We start from the raw sequence: 26816 nt of genomic DNA on the forward strand, positions 1-26816 counted from the left end.
TGACAAAATTCATGACACTTTCTATAAAGCTTTTCCATTCTGGAAATATATTTTCATTCACACTCAGTGTAATGTAAACTGTGAAAGACTCAGAAATACCTAAGCAATGAGAAAAGTAGAAGTACAGAATTAGTCATTATTTCATTCTGCTGTTGAATTCAAACTCTTGATTGAATGTTTAGTCTCCATATATTCACATCTAGAAGGAATTATCTTCTTAAACTATTTGTTTAGAAGCTATTGTCTTAAGGTTTAATTAGTGAGAACAAAGTATGTTTTGGTTGGATATTCTGTTTATAATTCATTTTCACAAGATGTGAAAAATTAACAAGAAATTTTTCTTGAAAAAGTCATGTTCTAACTAATGTCCTAACTGTAAGTAGTTTCAAATTTAAAATGTTAAAGTAGTTTAATGCTGTAAATGCTAGTCCCTTACTTTACTTACTTGAAGTTCTCAATCACTTTATGTGCCATCAATTAGTGATGTATTTTAACTTTGAAATAATATGTATACTTTTCAATGATTAATGGATTTTCAACATAGAAAACATTTAAGGTTATTTTCCACCCCAACTGATATGGAGAATATTCTATCCATCTAAAATGCATATTCAGGGGCTCCTGGTGGCTCAGTTTGTTAAGCAACTGCCTTCAGCTCAGGTCATGATCCTGGAGTCCCAGATCGAGTCCCGCATCAGGCTCCCAGCTCCATGGGGAGTCTGCTTCTCCCTCTGACCTTCTCCTCGCTCATGCTCTCTCTCACTGTCTCTCTCTCTCTCTCTCAAATAAATAAATAAAATATTTAAAAAAATAAATAAATAAAATAAAATAAAATGCATATTCAGATGTCAAAAATAAAATCAAATGATATATCTGCCTATGTTCCTGAAATTAACTGAATGTGATGATAACCTTTGTGAGCAAATCAACTGAAGATGAAAAAATGACATGGTATTAAGCATTCACTATTTGGCTTCACAAATACTGAAGCTGAACCCAAGGCTGAAGAAAGATTAGTGGCCAGTCACTGAGACCAAAGTTGAACTTAGGTGCACATGAAGAAGGCACCTAAAAAGCCAAAGTAAAAGCATGTCACTCAACATTCTTTGAAAATTTGCCAGGCATTAGTGAGGCCATCCAGACATTCCAGAGAATGTGTGAACTTTACAGTTTGCCTGAAACAAATACACATACACAAAGAAAGGTATTCTTAATGTTCTTTCCTTGAGGTAGCCAACATCATTAATATTTATTTTCTTGCAAAGCCACAAAGACTTGCAAATAGCATCTGCTTTCTCTTACAAATCTACTTTTAAGAGACAACAATATATGCAAACTGTGACAATTCTCCAAATAAAAGTCTTTATTTAAAAGAAAAAAAATCTCAAATTGTGACAGAGACTTTTCAAACTAGTCTGTTCCATTTCTCCATTATCTGCCTTTTTTATTGTATTTCACTCAGGTAATACCATTGACTGGTTCATATCAACTGAGCTATTAAAACAGATATCTGCAGAATGCAACCTGGATGTGGCACTCTTTACATTCACATTGAACATGTAGGGAAATTCAGAACTATTAGTTTAGGTTTCCAAAGAGAAGGCGAAATATGTGAATCAATGTGATTTACGTGGTTTGGAATGTATTTTGGAGAAGATATTTATTCTGTGTCTTTTGTACACCTTAAAACGTTAGATGCCAAATACTCCTCTCCTTTTCTAACCATGTTCACTTTATGCCCACATCTCTCTCTGCAGTACGCAGCATTTCTACTGACATCAAAGCAAGTTCTAAACTCTGATGCATTCTTCAGTCTGGGGATGGAGAGGCAGCTTTCAATAGAACTCTTTTCCCATAGGTTTCATCATAAACATATTTTATTTCAAAGTCAGTCAATACTTAAGGCAAGGAGAGAAAAACTCCCAGAGTAAACTACATCTTAAACTATCTAAACCATGAAAGTGAACACACACGGAATAGATCTATTTAAGTGTTTTGTCAATATCAGCTTTAGTATTGCCACTGGGCTTTATAAAAATTTTAGGACTTAGTTTTGTTTTGTTTTTTTTAACAGAAGCTTTGGAGCTAAATTTAAGTCAGTGTCATCCATCTGAAAGTGAACGTATTTTTTAAAAAGTCTGAGTTATCATTTGACAAGAGTTTAAGAGCTATAACTAGCTCCTCCAAGGATGTCCATGCAGATTTTTGCATTCTCCTTTTTGAACTCCCCACAAGATATATCCATTGTATTTTATTGCTGACCAAGATTCTTCCTGAGCTGCCTTAATCATATTTCCTTTGGCATGGAATGACCCTGAAAAGGATATGGGATGAATAAAAAAACATTCATGAGTTTTTACAAAGTAAACCCGTGGGTTTGTTTTAAAAACAAACACTAAATGTTGTTTCAGGAAAGTCTTGCCATTTCAGTAGAAGTTGTAAAGGAAAAATTTTTAACATCACTATCACGTATTGGGTTTATAGCGCCCTCTCCAAACATAGCCTTTCTTATTTTATCCTTTTAAGGAAAAAGATGCATGTGTGTGTGTGTAAATATACACAAATGTTTAAGTGTATGTTTAAAATAATATTCACTTAACAAAAAGAAGCATGAAACACAAACATTGGACAAATGTATATGGATTAAATCAGAGTTTAGAAAGATAGTTCCCAAGGTTTTCAAAGCTCTAAAAAAAAAAAAAAATCTTAACGTTATGGAAAACAAGATTAGCTCCACACTGTCCCATGAAGTTTCTTAGCAAAGCATAGTGAAATAAGTTACATAAAAAAGGGGAAAGTGTGGAAATGGGTCAGCTTGGGGAAGCTAGTAGGCAATTTTATCACATAGTTAAGTATTCAAGAACTATCAATTAATTTTCCAGAAAATAATATCTTATATAGAAGGCCAACTAAAATACTCATTTACCAGTTCTTATGAACTGGAATGGCCATGAGCTAGATAGAGTTTAGAACTTTACCTCACACAAAAGGTTTCTTCTGGAATTTTGCATCCTTACTATCTCTTACTAAATCTACATGACAGCACTCAAGTTTTCTCCTCCAAGATATGTTTTCTGATTCTCAGTCCCTTTCTGTCTGTCCCTCTACCACCCAGTATTTACCTTCATCATTGTATTTCTTAACCTATAATTTTTGGTTTAACTCTGTTTTTTCCACTAGGCTACAAGGATGTTGAAAGCATAGGTAGTCTCCTCCATTTTTGTATATCCAGTGCATAAACCACAGTAGTGACTCATTCAGGGTTTTTGAATGAATGCCATGAGTAGCAATGTCTGGGAAAGATGAAGCATATAAAAACTACCACTGATCATGTGCTTATCTTGACCTAGCCCTCTAATAGACAGTTAAGTATTTTACTCATTTATTTCTCACATCAACACAGTAAAGTGGCTATTTTATGCATGGATATGCTCAAATTTTAAGAGATTGAGTAGCATGATCTGGTCTTCAACAAGAAGCTATAAACTCTGCATTTTAAATCCAACAATTCTCTTTTTTTTATTTTTTCAGTGTTCCAAGATTCATTGTTTATGCACCACACCCAGTGCTCCATGCAATACATGCCCTCCATAATACCCACCACCAGGCTCACCCAACTTCCTACCCTCAGATTGTTCTTCAGAGTCCATAGTCTCTCATGGTTCAACTCCCTCTCCAATTTCCCTCAACTCCCTTCTCCTCTCCATCTCCCCATGTCCTCTACGTTATTTCTTATGCTCCACAAATAAGTGAAACCATATGATAATTGACTCTCTCTGCTTGACTTATTTCACTCAGCACTCTTCCAGTCTTCCAGTCCTGTCCATGTTGCTACAAAAGTTGGGTATTCATCCTTTCTGATGGAGGCATAATACTCCATAGTGTATATGGACCACATCTTCCTTATCCATTCGTCTGTTGAAGGGCATCTTGGCTCTTTCCACAGTTTGGTGACCGGGGCCATTGCTGCTATGAACATTGGGGTACAGATGGCCCTTCTTTTCACTACATCTGTATCTTTGGGGTAAATACCCAGTAGTGCAATTGCAGGGTCATAGGGAAGCTCTATTTTTAACTTCTTAAGGAATCTCCACACTGTTTTCCAAAGTGGCTGCACCAACTTGCATTCCCACCAACAGCGTAAGAAGGTTCCCCTTTCTCCACATCCTCTCCAAGACACGTTGTTTCCTGTCTTGCTAATTTTGGCCATTCTAACTGGTATAAGGTGATATCTCAATGTGGTTTTGATTTTAATCTCCCTGATGGCTAATGATGATGAACATTTTTTCATGTGTCTGTTAGCCATTTGTATGTCTTCTTTGGAGAAGTGTCCGTTCATGTCTTCTGTCCATTTTCTGACATGATTATCTGTTCCTTGAATGTTGAGTTTGAAGAGTTCTTTATAGATCTTGGATATCAGCCTTTTGTCTGTAATGTCATTTGCAAATTTCTTCTCCCATTCTGTGGGTTGCCCTTTGTTTTGTTGACTGTTTCCTTTGCTGTGCAGAAGCTTTTGATCTTGATGAAGTCCCAAAAGTTCATTTTCACTTTTGTTTCCTTTGCCTTTGGAGACATGTCTTGAAAGAAGTTGCAGTGGCCAATGTTGACGAGGTTACTGCCTATGTTCTCCTCTAGCATTTTGATAGATTCCTGCCTCACGTTGAGGTCTTTACCATTTCAAGTTTATCTTTGTGTTTGGTGTAAGAGAACGGTCGAGTTTCATTCTTCTATACATAGCTGACAAATTTTCCCAGCAGCATTCACTGAAGAGACTGTCTTTTTTCCACTGTAAATCCAACAATTCTTGATTCCAAAGATCCCTGCTTTCTTCCTGAACCCTGCTGCTTCCAAGGAGTAGACTTGAACTTAGAAAGTAAATTATTCAGGAAAAAAGTAAGGTTCTATGGAGACTGCCCAGAAATAGTTTTACATCCTTAATCTTCATGCTGCTGTTTCTTGTTTACCCCTGTGTCATCAGAGACTACGTTTTTAAATACTTCCCATTTTTTGATGTAGGATAATTTCTTTGACTCAAGCTTAGATCCCTTCTCTTTGAAAGTTTCATCAGAAGTCCATTCTCCTACTAATTTCAAAAGGACTCTGGTGCAGAAGGTTGACTAATCATAGGACTCATTTCACGGTACATTATCAGCATTGGCCCACACAAACCCACACTTGTTTTATTTATCATTCCATTATATTCCCACAGCCCAGGCTCTTCCCCCTCTACCACAGGCAAACATTCTAATGCGTTTAACATGGTTGTGTTAGTATGTGTTTTTTAAAAATGCTTCTTTCTTGTATACACATATATATTTTTTTTTTTTTAGATTTTATTTATTTGTCAGAGAGGGAGAGAGAGCGAGCGAGCACAGGCAGACAGAATGGCAGGCAGAGGCAGAGGGAGAAGCAGGCTCCCCGCCGAGCAAGGAGCCTGATGTGGGACTCGATCCCAGGACGCTAGGATCATGACCTGAGCCGAAGGCAGCTGCTTAACCAACTGAGCCACCCAGGCGTCCCTATACACATATTTTTAATTTATATAAATTATGTTTTGTTGTACGTCATATTCTTTTTATTTTTTTGTAAACACTACAATTAAAAAATACATCTTTATTGGCATGTATGTATTTAACACATTGCTCCACAGTCTGCATCAAATTTTCTACCAGAACCACCTGGAGACACTCAGCCTTACCTCCTTCTCCTATTTGTCAAAGCATATGGAAAACAAATAAATGGAAGGCAAATCAATTCAGAGTCACCTAATCTTTCACCAATGGACATTAAAGTAAGGTATATAGAATACGTTAAACTATACTGTTTAAGGTATGTAGGATAAATTAAACTATACTGCTCAGAACATTCACATGTTCATATTCAGGTATTTTGTGGGGTTATTACTTGATATGCAACATATGGGATGAGGTAGAGAAATTAAAAAGAATCTGGGATAATAAAATGATATGAATTAAAGATGGGTTATGGAGTGGCTATTAGAACTAAAATAAAAGAATATTTTTTTTAAATCACTGATGAATAGTAGCATTTACTTTAAAGACAAGGAAGTATCATCATTTAAACAAGTTTTATAGATTCTTCTTTACAATCTCCTTAATTTCATCCTCCTTCAAAAAGTAAGTTTATGGAGCACTAACTTTGAGACAGTCATTTTATTTTTTTTTTAAGATTTTATTTATTGATTTGACAGAGAGAGAGATCACAAGTAGGCAGAGCAGCAGGCAGAGAGAGATGGGGAAGCAGGCTCCCCTCTGACAGAGAGCCTGATATGGGGGTCGAACCCAGGACCCTGAGATCATGACCTGAGCCAAAGGCAGAGGTTTAACTCACTGAGTCACCCAGGTGCCCCTCGTTTTAATTTAAACCCAACAAATTTGAAGTCATTACCCTAATTTATTAATAAAGAAGCTAAAATATTGAGGAATAGACAAAAAGATGTTGAGTTAAGGCAAGGCAGGAAAGAAATGATTCAAGCCTCGAGTTGGATGAGCACAGGCTTTGGTCAGAAATACTTGGCTCAAATCTCAACCCTGCTACTTAACTATTCTCTGACATTTTGCAAGTTACCTGCACTCTCTGCCTTCGCTCCTTATCTGTACAATGAAGTTATTGATGCCTACCTAAATAATTGCTGTGGCTATTAGAAATGAAACATGGAGAGTATCCAGAACAGTGTCCACCATTAGCTGGTACATATGTATGTAGGCATTTCCTCACTCTCACTAAATTCACACATTTCATGGAAAGTGGCATTAGAACACACATTTTGGGGGGATAAATTCAGAACTTGTCCCAGGAAAATAGTTCTATCTTTAATTAATCAACATGTGATATACTTCAAAAGCACCTGCGTCTAATCTATTTTGTGTCTTTACTTGCCTTGTTCTTCCTTTCCAATACTAACTGACGTCAGTAGTCTTCCTCTACTAGCAGAGCAATCTTCCTTCTTATCTTTTGCCTGGATCATATTAGTCATTTTCCCAAGAAAGCACCATATTTAAAATCCTTCACAACCTGGACTCCAACTACTTTTCAAGTTCAACTGTTTCTATTACCTGGGCTATAGCTTGGGAAAGGTCTGGTCTTTATTCTGCCTTCATTTTTACTTATCAGTTGCCTTGCCCCCAAATAGCAATCTCCCTGCTTCTTCATTTCAAATTTTCATCTATCCCTCAAGGCTCCTAAAGCCTTTACTTCCCTGTAACTTGACGTGTGTAGGACATCATTTTTTTTCCCTCTTCTAATACGGCATTTATATAGGACTTCAAATTGTAGATATTTATATTAAATCATTCTCCACAGTTAATTAGAGCTTGTTGAAAACAGGAACTGTCTTACCCGTTTCTTGTCAGCTGTTAAACCTCATATGTGAGAAGGTACACAGAGTTGGTGCTTAGCCAATATTCGTTGGACATAATTAAATTAAGAGCCTGAAGGTTTTCATTCGTGAGCTGCTGGAACTATGTTTCTGAAACCACTTTAATCTTCCAGGTGACTTCTATAAAATCAAAAGTAACTTTCAAGAAAATGATAAAGAACAACTGATGAATAAAAGAGTTAAACTTTGAGGAAGCAGTGACAACATTCATTTGCTTCACCAGCCGAGACAGACTCAACAATGCAATCAAGAGCTATTGAAGTGAGCTGGGATCCTTGGTGAAGCAACATTGCATAATATCTCACAGTGGCTCTAAGTCACCACAGTGCAGTGGGTTAAAGCATTTTCCACTTGGAATCCAAGGCAACTTAAAAGGGTTATTGATTTTTTCCTCTACTTATAAATGAGACTCACATATTAGGAGTGAGAACTGCAGACACAACATAATGACCTTTCTACTTGGCTTCTTTTTCCTAACATAAACAGAATCACTTTCAGTGGTTAAGAGGATATTAAGCAGTAAATCTTGTAATTATGTGTGTGACGGTCTGTACCTTGAGAGCAAAAGTTAGCAGTCACATTTTTAATTTTTAAAATCTCAGTTCTGTTCACTTAGCATTAGAAATCTCAACATCTAATTGTGCGTTGCTCTCCCTGCATTGGTGTTGAAAAGCCCTATGTTTGTTCACGCCTCAGCACTAATACACAAGTTCAGGTTGAAACAATCAGTTTATTGAAGACATAAGACCTTGCATGACCTTATTCTAGATGTAAGATTTAAAATAAACTTATTGATTCCTGCCATGTTATCTTAAGAGAAAGATTCTAAAATATGAAACAGTGGGGGAGCCCTTATTAAAGCTGTCCCAAAACAAGAGCTAAGAGGTTGATAGCTATTAAAATCAGATTTGTTTTGTACCTGTTGGATTTTGCTGTCATAATTTAATTAGGGACTTTCTGAAAACAAGTTGAGCTTGATGGGTTTCCCTTTTTTTGATCTAGTTCCTTTCTCAGAGATTTCACTCTTTGGGGGTGACATATTTAAATCATTTCCGTTTTGTTTCAGGAGGTTCGTTCTTTGTTTGGGTTTTTTGTTGTTTTTGTTGTTGTTTTCTTTCTTGGGTATTCAGTGAAATCTATTATTGCCTATAACACTAAAATGGCAACATACTCGTGTGTGGCTGGCCATCCACACCTACCTCGCTACATGTGATCACAGACATTTTTATGATTTTAAAGGTCCTAGGTAGATACTTAATCTATCTAAACATAGTCCCCACTCCCCAACGTACACATACATTGCCTGTTCTTAAGTCTACAATTCTCCCCTTGAAAATCTATTCAGTTCAGCTTGTTCAGCAACAAATACGTGTTTCCCAGATTAATAACAGCCATTCTATTAAACACCAGAGTGACAAAGATAACAATGTTCTGCAATTTAACCAGCACTAGTTGTGCATCAAGCACAGTGCTGCATGTTTTATATCTATATATTCTCTCATTTCATCCTTACAACATCACAATGCAGTAAGTTTTATAGCCCTCATTTTCCATAGGAAGAAAGTGAGGTTCACAGAGTTAAGTACTTAGCTGAGGTCACAGAGCTAATCAGTGCCAAAATGAACAAATTTTTCTGATTCCAAAGGTTGGGGTCTACCTGAATAAGAAAGTCCTCTGGGTGATTGAGAGGGAGAAAATGGAAGTAATTCTTAAGAGTTTGGGAAAAAAGCTTTCCATTTTGGCAAGGATTCCATTTTTTAAGATAAGAAAACAGGTTCAGAGAATGTTTTTAACTTTCTAAGCTTATAAACTTAATGTGTCAGTTATCCATTTGTAATGTCCCCGCCACACATCTGCGCTTCACTGCCTGCTCGTCATAAAAATAGACACTGTGTGTTAGTTTGCAAGGGTTGCCATAACACAGTACCACAAACTGGGTTAAACCACAGAAATTTATTTTCTATTTTTTTTTATTTTATTATTTTTTAATTTATTTGACAGAGATCACAGGTAGGCAGAGAGGCAGGCAAAGAGATAGGAAGGAAAGCAGGCTCCTTGTGAGCAGAGAGCCCGATGTGGGGCTCGATCCCAGGACCCTGGGATCATGACCTGAGCCAAAAGCAGAGGCTTTAACCCACTGAGCCACCCAGGGGTCCCTATTTTCCATTTATTTATTTTCTCGTAATTCTGGAGGCTAGGAGTCTGAGATTGGGTCTCCACAGAGTGGGTTTCATTCTAAGGCCTCTCTCCTTGGCTTGTAGATGGTCATCTTCTCCCATTGCCTTCAAGTCTTCCTTTGTACATGTCTGTATCCTAGCCTTCTCTTCTCAAAAGAAGACCAGAAATGGTGGATTAGGGCCCATCCTAATGACTCATTTAACCTTAAAGATCTATTTAAAGACCCTATCTTCTTGGGGCACCTGGATGGCTCAGTGGGTTAAAGCCTTTGCCTTCCGCTCCGGTTGTGATCCCAGGGTCCTGGGATCCAGCCCCGCATTGGGTTCTCTGCTCGGTGGGGAGCCTGCTTCCCCCTCCCTCTCTGCCTACCTCTCTGCCTACTTATGATCACTGTCTGTCAAATAAAAAAAATCTTAAAAAAAAAAAAAGGACCCTGTCTTCAAACACAATCGATTCTGAGGGACTAAGGGTTAGAATGTCAAAAGATGAATTTGGGAAAGCACAACTCCACTCATAGCCCCCTGTACATACGTCTTCTTTGCAGTCTGTATGGTATGAAACTATTTCAGTAAGAGGTGCTGATGGCATACTGCAAGGGAGGGATTTCTTCTCCCAGTTCTCATGGGCTCCTCCAAACTGGCTCCTGGAGCATATGCCTCACAGCTTCTGTGGTACCAGACTCCTGCAGCATGTGCAGCTTTTACAGCACATGCTTCCACCAGCACCCACCGGGCAACAGTGTGTGGCAATTCCTGATGGACAGCTTCTTCTCTGGGGGCTTGTTAGTGAGGAGTCATGGGTATGAAGCTGTTGTGAACAGTTTCTCCATCATCCTCTCAGATGGCTTCCCAGCAGAATGCTGCTAACCCAGTGCTTCTGGGGGGGAAGGTCATTGAAAAGAAGTGACTGCCAGGTGACCCTTGAGCTGGACCTGGGCAATCAGAGGCTCCTCATCCCCCTTCCTGTTGTTGGAATAGGAGTTCTACTTGCCTTTTCTACTCCCAGAGGCTGTTCCAAGGACACACAATTATGTGGTATTGAGGACATCTGCATGATATATATGACTGAACCCAGTTAAGGCCTCTTTATAAGCTTTTAATATTTGGCAGGGAAGTGCAGGGAGCTATTGGTCTTGCTGCCACTCAAGACAAGTCACCTTTTTTTTTTTTTTTTTTTAATCAAAACTGCCACCTACCAACCTGGAGTGACCTGCCTCTTTCTTCAGTCTGTCGTCCTTGCCCAGCAGTAGAGGGGCCAGTTTCAGATTACACTAGGGAGGCCCCAAGAGGGTTGTGAACCAACAACTTCCCCATAAAAGGCTCTGCCAGGCATTCCCAAAGAGCAGCTTCACAGAGGCTTCTAAGGTGTAGCATAACCTCACGGTGGGTTCCCACAGCACCCTACAGAATGGCTTCCTAGCAAACACTGCGGACATGGAATCCAACCAGAACTCCTGCATAGCCCTGTAGCCTCAGCCAACATCGGCTGGCCGGTAAGCCATGGCTGTACTATCTCCAATGAAGCTGGGATCTCAGTCCTGGGGTAGGAGGGTCTTCTAGATGTTTTCTTTCCTTGGGTATTCTTTCTTATCCTTATGGACGTGGCTGCTTCTTATACATGCAATTAATCTACTCTTTTTATTATTTTACAAGTCAATTTCCTGTTATTTCAATCCCTGTGAATAATCTTTTTATTAATTGTCAAATCATTTTGTGGTTTCTGACTCCTGGTTATACCCGAACTGATAAAACTGGTAAGTGGTAGACCCAGTACTCAGATAATCCTACAAGAAAGAAAAATGCATAGGTGCTCTAAAAATTGGCAAGGAATCTGTAAAACTGCCAATCTTTTCATAGGATAAGATCATCTATCTAGAACATCTCATTATGTCCCCAATAAACATAGAAAACTTTATATATTTTTAGGAAAAATAGCAATCTATTCTTACAACAACAAATTTGTAAAGAATCTAAGAAGTAACCTATCATAGAACACATAAAATCACCTCATAAGAATTTTAAATAAAAGATAAAAAATATGACATCAATATGTGGAGAAATATGTGTTTATTAATGTTCTTAATAAACATTGTAAGGAATCCAATACTCCATGATTTAAATTCAATAAAATTCCATATGGAATCTCAGAAGAATTTTAGGGGAATTTGGAAAAATTATATTGAAATAAAAAATAATGATTGGCAAATTGTTTAATCATCTTTGAAAACTAAAACAAGGACATATTTAAAAATATACTGATAACTAACATCCAAAGCAATTAAAATAATATGATATTGTAGAACAGATAAGCAGACCACTAAAATAGAATACAGCTGTCAGAAATAAAACTATGTATGTATAAGAAACTGATACATGGTAAAAGTAAACCACAAAGCAAGAATAGAATACATTTTTATGTAGATAACTGCAGGAGAGCTGGCACACTCAAAGGAGAAAAAAAAAAAAACTAAACTCGTGCCTTATACTATGAACAAAGAAAAATTCAGAAGAATTATTGAGCTACATATAAATGGTAAATTTATAGACCCAATAGATGAAAATGTAGTAGAACACCTTTGTGACCTATGGCTGAAGAAAGACTTCAAGAAGCACAAATGATAAAGAAAGCATGATTTGACTGTATTGAAATTTAAATTTTCTATTCAAAAAAGGCCATTATAGATGAAGTTAAATACACAGAATATAGACTGGGGAAAATATTTGCAGTATCTATAACTGACAAAGGGTTAATAGCTGAAATATACCCAGAGCTCCTGAAAAACAAACAAAAATGATTTTAAAAAACCCAATAGAAATTATAGACAAGGGATATAAACAGGCAATTCATAAAAGGAGATGTCCAAGCATATTACAAGATGCTCCAAATCACTAATAAACATTAAAATTAAAATAAAAGAACATTAACATGCCACTTCATATCTATCAAAATGGCAACAATTAGAAACGTAATTAACACTCTGGTAATACCAAGTATCCTCAAGGATATGAGAAAAATGGGAATTTTTATGCACAACAGGTGGGAATATAAAATGACAATTATTGTCAAAAGCAATCTGGGTTTTTCTTATTAATTATGTTTTCAAACTATGATACAATGATTCCATTCTTAGATAAATATAAAAATTATTGTACAAGTCTATTAGGAGGACACATACAAATATTTTCACCTAGAAATTGTTTGCATCAATAGGAAATTAGAGCTAAACTAATTGTTTATTCCTAAGGAAATCACTAATTAAATTATGGCAGATGCATACTTGAAAACATCATGCAACAGGTAGAAGCAACACATTCAGCAACACACAGAGATCTTAAAATTATAGACTTGAATGAAATATAGTAAAAACTGAATGATATTGTACATATACCTTTATTAAAATTTAAAAAGCATTATCAGAATATATATGAAACTTGTTAGCAGCAATGGCCTCAGTTGTCAAACTGTGGAGAGAACCAAGAAGCCCTTCAGTGGACAAATGGATAAAGAAGATATGGTCCATATATACAATGGAGTATTATGCCTCCATCAGAAAGAATGAATATCCAACTTTTGTATCAACATGGATGGGACTGGAAGAGATTATGCTGAGTGAAATAAGTCAAGGAGAGAGAGTCAATTATCGTATGGTTTCACTTACCTCTGGAGCATAAGGAATAATAACATGGAGGACATTGGGAGATGGAGAGGAGAAGTGAGTTGAGGGAAATCGGAAGGGGAGACAAACCATGAAAGACTGTGGATTCTGAGAGACAAACTGAGCATTTAGGAGGAGGGGGTTCAGGGGGGTGAGCCTGGAGGTGGGTGTTGTGGAAGGCACGTATTGCATGGAGCACTGGGTGTGGTGCACAATGAATTTTGGATCACTGGGAAAAAAATAAAATAAAATTGAAAAAAAAAAAGAATATATATGAAACTTGTGAAAATGAATGCCTTTAAAATACTATAATCAAACAGTATGGTACCAGCATAAAGACAAATAAACCATTGGAATCAAATAGAGAGTCCAGAAATAAACATCTATGTATGTAATCAAATGATCTTCGACAAAGATTCCAAGACCACTCAATAGGAAAGGACAGTCAACAAATGGTATTGAGTAAATTGAATATCCATATGCAGAAGAATGAAGTCAAACCTTTATTTTATACTGTACACAAAAATTAACTCAAAACAGATTAAAGACTTAAACACAAGACCTAAAAATATAACTCCTAAAATGAATTTAAAAAAAAGGAAAGAAAAATTTCATGACATTGGATTTGACAATGGTTTTGCAACAAAAGCAAAAATAGATAAATAAGACTATATGCAACTTAAAAATTTATACACCAGAGGACACTACTAACAGAGTAAAAAAGCAATCTATGGAATGGGAGAAATTATTTGGAAATCATATATCTGATAAGGAGTTAATCTATATAATATATAAAGAAGTCCTACAACTCAACAACAAAAAAAATCAAATAACCCAGTTTAAATATGGGAAAAGGATGTTTCTCCAAAGATGGTATACAAATGGCCAACAAGCACATGGAAAGATGTTTAATATCATTGATAATTAGAGAAATGCAAATGAAAACCGCAATGAGATAACACCTCACATCTATTAAGATGGCGACTAGATAGATAGATAGATAGATAGATAGAAACTATCAAGTGTTGGGGACATGGAGAAGTTGGAACCCTTTGTACTACTGATGGGATTGTAAAATAGTGCAACTGCTACAGAAAATAGTATGGAGATTTGACAAAAGTAAAAACAAAATTACCATATGAACCAGCAATCCCACTTCTGGGTATATATTCAAAAATAAATAAATCAGGGTATCAAAGAGGTATTTGCATAACTATGTTCACAGCAGCACTATTCAAAATAACTAAGAAGAAAAAGCAATCTAAATGTCCAGCAATGGGTGAATGGACAAACAAAATGCAGTATATACATGTGATGGTATATTATTCAGGCTTTGAATGGAAGAAAATCCTGTCACATGCTACAACATGGGTAAGACTTGAAGATATTATGTTAAGTGAAATAAGCCAGTCACAAAACACAAAAACTGTATGATTCCACTTATATAAGGTACCTAAGGTAATCAAATTCATAGGGGGAAAAAAAAAAACAAAAACAGAAAGTAGAACAGTAGTTACCAGGAGGTAGAGAAAGGGGCATAGGGAAGTTATAATTTAATGAGTATCAAGTTTCAAATTTGCAAGATGAAAGTCCTGGAGATCCATTACACAACCATGTGGTATACTTAACACTACTAAACTGTACATTTAAAAAATGGTCACGATTTTGGGGGGGTGCCTGGGTGGCTCAGTTGGTTGAGCACCTGACTCTTGGTTTTGGCTCAGGTCATGATCTCAGGGTCCTGGGATGGAGCCCTGCATCCAGCAGCAGTGGTGGGCTCTGGGCTCAATGGGGAGTCTGCTGGGGGGGGTGGTCTCTCTCTTCCTCTGCCCCTCCCATCACACACATATGTTCTCATGTGTTCTTGCTCTCTCTCTCAAATAAATAAATCTTTTTAAAAAATGGTCACAATGGTAAATTTTATGTTCTGTTTTTTACTATGATAAAAAGGGAGGGCAGAGCACAGAAACACAATGAAAGAAAGACATGAATACTAAAAAGCAGTTCCTTGCACAAATAATGATGAATGGTTATAAGCTTAGAATGTGACTACTTTCTCTACAAAAATTTCCCGAAAAAAAATGTAATGAAATAAGATAAAATAAAAACAAAGGCTACAGGAATGAATATGATCACCTAGAGAGAGATTTTTAACTAGAGGGAAGAATGTTGACCACAATGAGAAATGGAGTAGGGAAGGAATAGCCACCAAAGGGACTGACAAGAAATGAAATAAATAAATAAATAAATAAATAAATAAATAAATAAATAAATAAATAAAGTAGAAGGAAAATTGTGGATGTATGACATAGACTCCTAAGGAACGAGAGTTAGCAAAACTATAGCCTGTGAGGTAAATCGTTTTCCACTTCCTGCCTCCAAACTTTCACCCAGCTTGTTTTTGCACAACCCCAAAGCTAAGAATAGTTTTCATGCTATAAGAACAAAGTTGAACAGCTGTAACATGAGACTGTATTTTAGGCAAAGCCTAAAATATTTATTATCTGTCCCTTTACAGAAAAAGTTGATGATCCCACAAAAAAAGAATGATTTTAAGAAAGGAGCTAGTGAGCTATATCAAATGGTAGTGTGAGACGGGATAAAATGAGGACAAAAATATGACCACTGTCTATCTGGGATCCTATGTCTATTGAATGTGAGTGTTATTTCACTAAACTGCAGGTATGTAAAAATATAACCTCTTTCTCCCTAAAACTGAATTTTACCAGCTCTTGAGCTACTATTCTCAAATTCAAGACATAATCAGTCACATTTCCATTGTGTCTTGCAGAGATTCTTTTGAGAAAATATTCAATCTATATTAGAATCCTCAGATTCTCCCCACCTAGGGGTGATTTAAGCTGCAAACAGATCACTTATCATTCTAAAATTGAGGAGAAAGACTACCTGGTCCACAACAATTCTCTCTCCTCCACTGATATCCACCAAGATACATACTCCTCACAGAACTTTGGAAAAGAATGTTCCGGACCACAAAAGGATTTGTCTGATACTAGTAACTATTCCATACATCCTAACACTAGCCATTAATATAATCTGATCAACTCTTCTTCTGATTCTATTCCTACTACCAACTTTCTAATTGTCTTCGGTTTGCATGTGATTTGCCTTTCAAGAGAGTATACCAACTACTGAACTCTGATCTCTCTTCCAATTTTTATTATAAATTTTAAAATTAACATTTTTACATTTTAATTTATATGACTTTAGCCAGTTAAGCCCAAGTACCCTCTAATTTTTACATGTATTGACTCTCATATTTCTAAGATAGACCCTCACCTGAATTGCAATGGCTACATGGAAATTCTACCACTTTAGAAACATACAGCTGTCTCGTCACTTACCTTCAAAATGTAACAAACAGAATAACATATATTTGTTCCATTGTAATATAAAGAAGTTAGAGGCAGAAGATATATCTAAGCAAAGTAAATATATTAAGACTAATTTCCTTGTCATGTACTCTGAACATAGGTAAAATTGCATTGCACAACACGGTTAAGAGTAATGCAACTATTATGTTTAAAAAACCTCATTGGGGCACCTGGATGGCTCAGTCAATTAAGCACTTGACTCTTGGTTTTGGCTCAGGTCATGATCTCAGAGTTGTGAGATCAAGCCCCACATCATGCTTTGAGCTGAGCATGGAGCCTGCTTGAGATTCTCGCTCTCCCTCCGGTCTGCTGCCCCCAATTTGCACTCTCTCTTTCTCTCTAAACAACAAAAAATTATTATATGTATTTGTATTTTATAATTGGCCATTATAGAAGAAGACATCTAGAAATCTTGTGACCTAATGAGACATATTTCACTTTTTTTGTCACTCTTAGTATTGAAAAATGACAAAAACAATATATTTCCAAAAGGATAACTGTTTTACTTGAATATATCGTCCATGTTGCATTAATGTTTAAATAATGTAAACAGGCAAACATTATCATACCCTCTATGAAATATCATTTAATCTCCTTTAATCAATTTATTTTATTTAAAAAAGAAAAATTATTTTTGTAATTCCAACCTCCATTGCCTCCTTTTCTTCCTAATTCCCATGACATCTTCAGGGGCGTGTTTTCATTAAGGCCTTCCACACATTAGCTTTATATTAATTTTTGTGAAATTTTAAAACATGTATATAAATAATATCAGGCATGCTTTTGTTATTTCTGTATTTTGAAGCCTACAAATGTAGTTCAGAATGACAAACTGCCAGAGACTTCAGGGAAAATGGGTAACATACACTGAGTTGTTTTTCATCGGTCATATTGACATGATGTACATATGTTCAGAAAGACATAGCAGCATCCTGCTAAATAAATCTAGGAAAAAGTGGTAAAAGTTTAATAAAACAGTTAATGAAAATACTTTTTCACCTATTCAAAGACTGATTAGGGGCCCCCAGGGTGGCTCAGTTTGTTAAGGCCAACTCTTGGTTTTGGCTCAGGTCATGATCTCAGGGTCATAAGATCAAGCCCCATATCAGGCTCTGCGCTTAGTGGGGAGTCTGCTTAAAGACTCCGCTCCTTTCCCCACTCTTTACCTCTCTCTCAAATAAATAAATATTTAATAAAAATAAAGAAAAAAAATGAACACTTATTGCCTCCAGAGATGTTAGTATAGTACCTGAAGAAAGAAATATGAACATTTTGTTTAGTGAGTGGTGAAGACCAGACCAGGGTTGCATTCTGCTTATGTGACCTATGAGATAATCTGAAATAATACAAAGATAATACAAATATAAATAATACAAAGATAATAAATTCACATCTGTTATACTTTCATATGAGAAAATATAATTTTTATGCTCAGGAAATTTTGGAATTTGGAATAAAATTTGGAATGAAAATATTAAATTTCATAATTTAAGCAAATCTATACACTTTATCTTTCTCCTCTTTGTCAATAAGTCTACATGTATCAGCAAACTTAAAGGAGTGCTGAGAAATAAGAAAAAGATGAAAGCTATACAAAGAAAAAAACTGTCTCCTGTCTAATTTTGAGGAAAAAGTATTCACCTCAAAGGTCAAATGTAGTAGTGGGAGACAGTATTATTTTAGAATTTGCTGGATAAGCTAGGGGTATTGCATAAGGGTATTTACATCATAGGACCAATAAAACTCATGTTCTCAGATTCAGTCAGCAATTAGCCTTGCAAATTTGAAGTACAAGCTTAGGGTGAACAAAAACACATATACAAGGTGCACTCAGTGGGTGGCTCAGTGGGTTAAGCCTCTGCCTTCGGCTCAGGTCATGATCTCAGGGTCCTGGGATCAAGCCCTGCATCGGGCTCTCTGCTTCCCCCTCTCTCTCTGCCTGCCTCTCTGCCTACTTCTGATCTCTCTCTGTGTCAGGTAAATAAATAAAATCTTAAAAAAAAAAATACATACACAAAAGTTATGCCACACCATGCTAAAGTAAAATTTAATCAACAAATAATGGGTGTCACATGGCTGGGATTTCCTCCACTTAGTTTCCAAACTAATTACTCAAATCTCAAATGACCAGTTTAAAATGAGAGAGCTAAACACTCCATCTAGATGTGTCATGAACTGCAAAACCATCATGCTGAAAACTGGATTCACTACACATTCATTTAAAAATTATTTTGAGAAGATATTATGGTCAAGGCAATATGTCTTTTCCCCTTCCCATTTTCTATTGTCTCATTGAGAAACCACAAATCACAGGACAGCAGACAGGCTAAATACTTCTATTATATATTACTATATATACCAAAGTTAGCTATTTTATCACACACTTCTATATATTCTTTATAATTATGGACATTATTCAGCAAATGATTGCACAAAATAGCCTGTTAACATGGCCTGGTGCCTTCAGTCCTTCCCATGTCTTCTTGTTTCAAAAGCTTCCCATATCAGTATGGTACAATTCCACAGGTCTCTGCAGAATCTCTACACTCACTCTCCACTAGTGCTAGGATTTTTATTGACAATAGAACCAAAAAGACATAACTATCACTCAAAAGAGTAGACTTTTTTTTTCCCATCATATTAAATTTTTTGTATGGTTGAAGATACACTGGAAAATCATTGCTTTACTAGGGCATATACCTCCATGAATAGTAAGGATATTTTAAAACTTCAGTTTATACCCAATAGTAATAGAATCAAAGATATGTTAACTAATGATTTCAAAGCATAATTTCTAAATAGGGCTCTTTTGATCATTTCTTACCACTACAACCCCGCTGTTACAACCTCCTGACTCTGAACAAGCACATACACAAATTGCATGAATCATATTTTTTACTGGAACCTGAGAAGATTTTGCTCTATTTAAGGTCTATAATACTTTACATATATAATTACATGATGTCCTCCTTCTCTAGCTTAGTTTTCTAACACTTTACCTCAGGGTAAATTGTAATGGTAAATATTTACAATATCCTGACCAAGATTTTAGAGAAAGAAAACATCAGAAAATGTTAGACCTGTATCTTAGTCTACTCAAACTGCTGTAACAAAATACCTTGGACCAGGAGACTTAGCAACGGACACTTATTTCTCATAGGTTTAGAGTCTGAGGGTCTCAGATTCAGCTGCCAGCAGATGAAATTCCTGGAGAGGGCCCTCTTCCTTGGTTGTGGGTGACCCTACATGGCAGTGACAGCTCTGGTGTCGTTTCCTCCTTCACAAGGGCACTAATCCCATCATGGAGGGTTCAGGATAGGAATTTTAGAAGACATAATTCAGGACACAGCAGTCTGTTTGTAGTATTCACATGACCTTCTTCAAAATCAATTCAATATTATTGGACAATTTTTTTTAAAGATTTTATTTATTTATTTGACAGAGAGATCACAAGTAGGCAGAGAGGCAGCCAGAGAGAGAAAGGAGGAAGCAGGCTCCCTGCTGAGCAGAGAGCCCAATGCGGGACTTGATCCCAGGACCCTGAGATCATGACCTGAGCCGAAGGCAGAGGCTTTAACCCACTGAGCCACCCAGGCGCCCCTGGACAATTTTTTTTTAATTGTCATATTTGACAAGGCAAAGTTTATTATAAACCTATTTTTCCCTTTTACAAATCATTTTTCAATAAGAAATTTATAATACTAAGAAATCTATCAACACAGATCAAAATATTGGCAAAAATAATACTCTGAAAATATTTGTTATGTTTATTTTATAACAAGTGCTCTTTCTTTTAGAAATATATTAAGCACCAGAGAAATTAATTTTTTATATTATAAATTGTTTCTAATCCGTCCCTAATGATAGTATTGCTAACTTGTAACTACTCATGTAAGACATGCTGCCAATAGTAAAAGAGAAATGCCCCAAATAGGAATATTATATTATTCAGAATAAGCTAGGCTAAAGTAGTAAATGCACTCTAAATTTTAGCAGCTTAAGAAAATTTGAAGCAAGGAGTGGGTGAAGGGCTAGGGAGGTGTGCACACTTGCATTTTGCCTGTTCAGAAGGGTAACTGCATGGTTCAGAAGGGACTGACCATTTCAATCTGCTTGGTAAATCCACTGTGCTGACTGCAAGACTTGTGTGTTTATGGACACCACTTTCCAGAGTTTTCTATCCAGCTTTCACCAAGGTCTCCTCTCTGTGAAGAATTCCATCACAAAGAATCAATGGCTCTTAACATGCAGCAGGGAATATGCTTAACACCTAGCAACGACCTGGTATCTGGTGTGGAAAAGCTGGTCAAGAACTCAAGGAGGCAGTATTGGAGCCATTGATAGAAAAATACTTAAATTTGATCAGATGACAAGATGGCTTATTGGTGGATGGCCTGCTTGGTCTTGGAGCATGGTGCTACTATGGCTTAGGAATATATAATGAAATTGGAACCATTGAAAAGGCTATAAATTGGCCTTGGTATGTTAAGGATAGAAATCATTCTAAGAATACGTACTAAGCAGGAAGTGCTGATTTTACAGCTTTGTCCACCATGGAGGTAAAGAGAACTCTTCTTATGAACTTCATGATGAGAGGCTCTTGGACGACAACCAGTACAACCTTTGCAGCCATAACTGGAGCTGGAATGTGGGTACAATCACTAGCATATGACCAGAGCCCAAGACACAAAGCAACTTAATTAGTTAGCATATTCTAATGTGAAGAGTGTCATAGAGGTTCCTCTCACAAATATTGGTGGGAGAGAGCTCTTCTCATCAGAGCTGCATAGTACACAGTGGGCATCAGAAGAGGCCCCTCCACTATGGCCACGTGCGCACTCAATGGAAAATTTCTGAACATGGGAACATCCTTGTGAGCAGGCCTTGGTCTCATCTTCATATCCTCACTAGGATCTATGCTTTGTCCACCTACCACTGTGGCTGGTTCCACTCTATTCTGTGGCAGTTTATGGTGGATTAGTTCTTTTCAGTGTGGTCCTTCTAAATAATAGCAAAAATTAATCAAGCATGCAGAAATAGTACCAATATATAAAGTTCAAAAATATGATCCCATCAATTCAGTGCTGGGAATCTACATGGATATGTTAAATATATTTTTGTGAGTTGCCAGTATTCTAGCAACTGGAAGCAATAGGAAAAGTGAAGTGACTCAGCTTTTGACTCTTCCAAATAAGCAAATACATTCCCAATTTTCATGTTTGGGTAATTCTAAAATGCTTTATGAATATGAAAACTAAGGTTAGTGTTGTGAAAATTTAACATTTATCTATTTTAAAATTTATTTGGTTAAGTGAAAATTAGCAAGCTTGTGTTTACCTGTATATTTTTGAGATGCAAAATATTAACAAGTAATGTCATAAGTGAAGTAGAGGCTTGGTAATGGGACCAGAGAGAAGTAAAGGTTACCTGTAGTCCTTCTATGAATACTTAGCGTTTGTGTAACTGGTGAGCCAGTATGAAGGATCTCGCTATTTGGAAACAGATCACTGCTGTTCTTGTTTTTTTGTTTTGTTTTGTTTTGTTTTGTTTTAAGATTTTATTTATTTATTTGAGAGAGAGAGAGATCACAAGTAGGCAGAGCAACAGGCAGAGAGAGAGAGAGACACGGAACCAGGCTCCCTGCTGAACAGAGAGCCCAATACGGAGCTTGATCCCAGGACCCTGAGATCATGACCTGAGCCAAAGGCAGAGGCTTAAACCACTAAACCACCCAGGTGCCCCAGATCGCTGCTGTTTTTATAATCATCTGCTGAACTTATCAAAACCATTGAGCATAAAAGAAAGACAAGAATGATTCATCCTCCCACTCTTCCTTCTCTGTGCTATCTTTGTAACATAGATGTGGGTCATGTTTGGCTTCTCATTATTTGACACTATTAGGACAGTCCAGAATGTTAATCATACAGAGAATTCCCAATATATAACACACTCATATATAGTGTGTGTGTGTGTGTGTGTGTGCGCGCATGTGTGTATTTGAATGTAAGTTTTATTTTTAAATCTTTTAGAACAAATTATCCTTAAAACTCTTATCAGGACTGAATACTTAAAGCATGAAAATAGTTGCATTTTTAACTCTACAAACCCTATGTTCATAATTACTGATTTTTACATATTTACTGAAATGTTTAATAGAATACATGCTTGCCTTTCTTATCTCTTCAAGCTTTGAAGGTTTTATCAGTAAAGCCTGTTGGTGGCTTACCTTGAGATTATGAAAGCAGTTTTTCCTCCTAAGACTTAGTTTCCTGGGTTCGCTCTCAGACTAAGCACTAAAAAAGGAAGGCAAAATGGATCATTCTTCATGAATTATATCAATAAAAAATGTAGCAGGCAAAATAATTCATCAGAGTTTCCCCTAGCAGAATTTTCCTTCTCTCCTGCATATACCATTAGATTGTGTTTATATTTTCTAATAAAGATACCATATCCAACAAAAGAACTGAGAGTGGAGTATCATTTGTTTATTTATTGCATCATAATCTGTCATGACCAATTTGTGTTTAGAGGGCCCACAGAGGCAAATTAAATAGGCATATGATTTTACCAACTCCTCTCTCCATAGTCCTTTAAATCTTTCATGGTGGCACTAAACTGGGCAGTTCCTCTGGGATTGTACTGTTGCTTCTGAATTTCTGTTTTTGCTGGCAATGAGGAAGCAGACCACGGGGCATCCCATGAGGCTTCCTACAATAATGGCCTCTTATTTCACAGGTCAGGAAATGAATTTTCAAGTTCCACTGGGCACAAAACATACACCCAATGGCTAGGGAAGTACTCTCAGAGTAGATACATGGACCATGGGTTTCATCATGAAACTGACTTGGATCAGTGTTCCTGGACTCCATAAGCCCCAACCTTATCCAGAAGACCATAATGGCATTCTGGGTCATCTGGTAACATGTAACCTCAGATCTTTATCCAAACTCTGCTCACAGTCTAAGTGTTTCTTTTCCCCAGAATTGTTACCTTGGTAAATAAACAGCTACCTAGGAAAAACCTGAATTTCTCTCACAAACTATGTGTTGATGTTGCAAAGGTATTTCTCAGTAGAATCTAACCTCTTTTCAAGCAGTGGGTACTGGGTGTGTGAATTTATATCTGAAAACTGAGTGACGCACTATAATTTTTCCAACACAGGGTCTAACTTCAGACTTTTGCTTGTCAGATATTGTATTTCTGTTTTTGTCACTGTTGTTGTTACTATAACCCAGATAGTACTATATTGGGTTAATTGTCTATCATGTACTGTGGGCACCATAATCTATTAGCTATGCCCGGAAATCACTGTGGAACAAAACACCCTGATTGTTTTCCTCTAGCATTCAGAGTCTTTGTCAGCACAGAAAATCTGGGAAAATCTGGATATTCAATACTCTCAATTCTGTGGCCCATTTTCAGTAATTATATCTAATTTGTCTCTGCAAGTTATGTGCTTCAAGCTGGTGTCTAGCCTCAATAATTCCCTTTATTCTCTTGATTCTAGGGAACCCAGTCTCATGGCATCCTCTTGTACTCCTCACACCAACCTACAGATAGTAACTACCACGGAGATCCTCCAAGATGCTGGTATATTTCTTATTGTACATTTCTTATTGTCTCAGTAAAGTGAATGTTCTCTGGGACCTCCCAGGAAACAGTTCTCTGGTTCCGGGGTTCTCTGGTCTGATAGAATAAAACCATTCAGATATTCTCATTTTCCTGAGCTTTCTAGCCCCTTCCTCACTCCTATGTTAAAGCAATCCCAGTACCTCCATGTTATTGCTGTGGATCATTGTTATTTCCAAACTATGAGGAGCCATATCAGGGATATATCTAAACAGGTTAGACTTACCAAAACATTAAAACATGACCCCATGACAATAGGTTTTTCCCAACCCAGGCTTATAGTTTATACCTTGAATTCTAATATCCACAAGATCCTACATACTTTCCTCTAGTTCCTAACAGCATATGTTAGCCAAATCTTATGATTCTTCTTGTTTGTGAACTGTTCCCTCCCATAGAAAGAATTTTTCTTTTCTTTTTTTTAATATTTTTTGAAGATTTTATTTATTGATTGATTTCAGAGAGAGACAGAGAGAGAAAGCATGCACATGAGTGGGGGGAGGAACATAGGGAGAGAGGAGAGAAAGAGAGAATCTCTGGCAGACTCTGTGCTGAGCATGGAACCCAACACAGGGCCCAGTCCCACAACCCTGAGATCATGACCTGAGCTGAAATCAAGAGTTGGACACTTAACCAACTGAGCCATCCAGTGTCCCAAGAATTTTGTTTTCTAGCTCAGAATGTGTTAAACTCTCGTCATAATGTAGGGTGAAGGAAATGGGGATTGGCAAGAGAAGTTATAGACTACCAAGCATCGTGTTTTAAGTTACTGGGCTTGGTTGAGGTTTTTACAGGTTCTCCAAACAAGAATAGCCTTTTCTCTAGTATGCAGATTCTTTGCTAGTACAGTGAATTTAGGGAAATCTGGCCACATTTGCCAGCCCACAGTCTCCAACCTAAGTCTCAGGCTTATAGTTCCTTTTATGAAGATCTTGTCTCTGACACAGGAAAATGTTAAGTCTATACATCCTTTATTGGTCTGCTACACTTATAATTAGATGATGGACCTCATTTCCAGAATAATATTCTTTGAAAATATAGGTGAAAATGTCCTCCGAAGCTGCCAATATAGTACCTCTGATTTTGATACTATACCTTGAATTAATCATTACCTAAAATGAACCAGTCATTTTCTTTTCTCAGTGCATTGAAAGCAGTTTACTATAGGCAGACAACTCTGCAATCCTTAAAATTTTCATTATCCCTTTCCATTCAAATGCAATAGTTATGGTATAACCCAACACCTTCTCTTCCTTCATACCTTCATTTACCTTCTTCACGGGAGTGTAAATGATTATTTTTATGTGTCAACATGACTGGGTCATGATGCCTAGATATGTGGTCAAACATTCTTCTAGATATTTCTATGAGAGTGTTTTTGGATGAAATTAACATTTAAATTGGACCTTGAATAACGACAGTTGCCCCACATAGTGTCAGTGAGCCTCAACTAATAAGAGCAAAAGACTGGCCTCTCAAAAGCAAAAAGAAGTTCCATCAGCAGACAGCCTTTGGACTTGAACTGCAACTCTAGACCTTCCTAGCTCTCTAGCCTGACAACTTTTGGCCTAAACTTCTTGGATCCTCAGTATGCCAACCCACCCTGCACGTTTTGAACTGGACCATTTCAGTGATGTCAGAAAGAATAGGAGACCCCTTAGTTTTAGATTCCCACTGCCTCCACCAACAGAAACATTGATTGGTTAGGCAACTATCCATGAATGAGAATATCTTTGTGAAAATTACAAAACTCAGGGCAAGGTTACAACACACCAGTGTAGTAAAAATAAATCAGAAACCACATTAAAATGGGTAAAAGGAATATTTTATCCATATCACCTATCCCTTAAGTCACCATGGCATACCAACTAGTAACAAATAAAAGGAACAGGACTTCTAGATGCTAGCAGGTGTGTATCTTGGCACTAGTCCCTTGACCTCCACCAGTGGCTTTACAAGCCTGTGTAACTGCTGCCCCACTAAGTCTTTACCAGTTTTCCCAACCAGAAAATCAAGATCAAGATCTTGATTTTGATCTTGAGCTCCGCCAACCACCCTGCCCAATGAAAGAAGCTATCTGAAGTCTCTGTACTACTAGAGAGCCCTGCCAGTAGCCCTGCAACTAAGAAGCCCCCTCAACTAGCCCTGCCCAATCACAAAGCCCTGTTATTGACCTCAAGACCACATAACCCTGCTTATTGGCTCTGTCAACCATGCAGTCCCTAAAGAGCCTGGCCCATCTACAAAAGCTTTACCTGACCCAGGGGCGCTGCCTATCAGCCCTGCCAAGGAGCCTCATCAGTAGCCTTGCCCCACTTTGGAACCCCACCAGTATGACTGTGGAGCACTGCTTCTGATCCTACCCAACTGACAAAACCCCATCAATAGCTTCACTACACTGTGGATCTCTGCCAATGGCTTTGCCTAGCTGCAAATCATCTCTATACAGCCCCTCCTGACTGTGGGGCCCCAACAGCAGGTGTGCCTAACCATGTAACACTGATGCTTGGTCTCTTCTGACCATGGACTCTGGCATCAGATCCTGCACAACTTTGGAATC

General features: G+C 37.2%; 1 pseudogene; it reads left to right on the forward strand.

Annotated features, from left to right (window-relative positions):
• The window catches only part of LOC111146779, a 33981-nt pseudogene extending 12096 nt beyond the window's left edge, over nucleotides 1-21885 (forward strand).
• The last annotated feature ends 4931 nt before the right edge of the window (nucleotides 21886-26816 follow it).

The sequence above is a fragment of the Enhydra lutris genome, unplaced genomic scaffold (genome assembly GCF_002288905.1).
Source record: "Enhydra lutris kenyoni isolate GAN:26980312 unplaced genomic scaffold, ASM228890v2 scaffoldscaffold2, whole genome shotgun sequence".
Taxonomy (NCBI): Eukaryota; Metazoa; Chordata; class Mammalia; order Carnivora; family Mustelidae; genus Enhydra; species Enhydra lutris.